Below are 1242 nucleotides of genomic sequence, written 5' to 3' on the forward strand. Positions count from 1 at the left end.
ATTGGGTCTGGAACTCAGCAAGTAACTCTGGACTAGGGGTATTAATTTTGGATTCATTGGAGTATCTACAGTATTTATGGTCTTGGGAGAATATAAAATCTCCTAGGAGAGTATAGCATGAGAAGAAATTCTACAGTTGATCCCCGAAGGACTCCATCATTTAGGACTGGGCCAAAGGAGGGGTAATCAGCAAAGGAGACTAAAAACTGGCTCCTAGAAAAGTAGAATGAAAACCCAAAGAGTTTCTAGAAATGAATTCTGTAAGGTAAGGTTTTTAGATAGTCTATTTTTTCAGCATACCAGAGAGCCAGACATTGAGACAGGAAAAAAAAAAAAAATCCACCATTGTCCTTCACATCATCAAAGGAGGATGTATGCTGGACAGTAGAGCTTAAATTAATAGTATTTGGATCAATCTGCTATCCAATTGGAGGTATACAAAAGAAATTTAAACATCATCCAAATGGCTTGGTAACATCAGTGAAAATGGCAGAGTAGGGACCTCAAGGGGCCTGTGCCTCCCCATAAACACCAAAAAAATCTGAGATCATCCTCATCGAAACTCTAGAAGATAGGAAAAATTTTACAGCAACCAAGAGAAGATTTAGCCAGGACAATGATCACTAGGACATAGTAAGAGAACTTTGTGGAATTTTAACTCACCCTTGCCCCCCCACCTCCCTGGTGTGACAATGGCCTTGAACTTAGTAGCCTGTCCCAGTGTGAAAACATGGTCCTGAAGGGAATGGAAAAAACCATCTTCCCAAACATGTGTTTTGACCTGTCAAGAACTGATATAATGGTCCTGCCTTTATATTGCCTAACCTGGAACTCCCTCAGGGTGGAGGTCACTCCTCAAAAACATTCAAAGGCAAATGAACAAGCTGCTGCCACCTGAGACAAAAATCAAGAATTAAGGTAAACAATAGACATTACAAAAGCTGGATAGGAAAAACTGGGGAGTGAAATTCTTTGGGAAATAAGGGCTTCAAAAAGTTCCACTACGAAATCTAGAAAGCCACGTGCAAGCCCAAGGCAGGATGGTTGCTCAGAGGAGACCAGAGAAGACCACAAGCTTTCACTTTTAGCTGATCTAGAGGCTCAGCGTAGGCAAGTGAAGACTAATTCACAGTTGTAAATGGCCTCACTAAGCATTGAGGGGTGTCCAACACAGAGCCTCTGGAAAGACCTGGAGACTATTTTTTTTTTTATCTTTCTTTCTCTCTTTCTTTCTTTCTTCTT

This window comes from Propithecus coquereli, unplaced genomic scaffold, assembly GCF_000956105.1.
Source record: "Propithecus coquereli isolate 6110/MARCELLA unplaced genomic scaffold, Pcoq_1.0 Scaffold34, whole genome shotgun sequence".
NCBI classification, from domain to species: domain Eukaryota; kingdom Metazoa; phylum Chordata; class Mammalia; order Primates; family Indriidae; genus Propithecus; species Propithecus coquereli.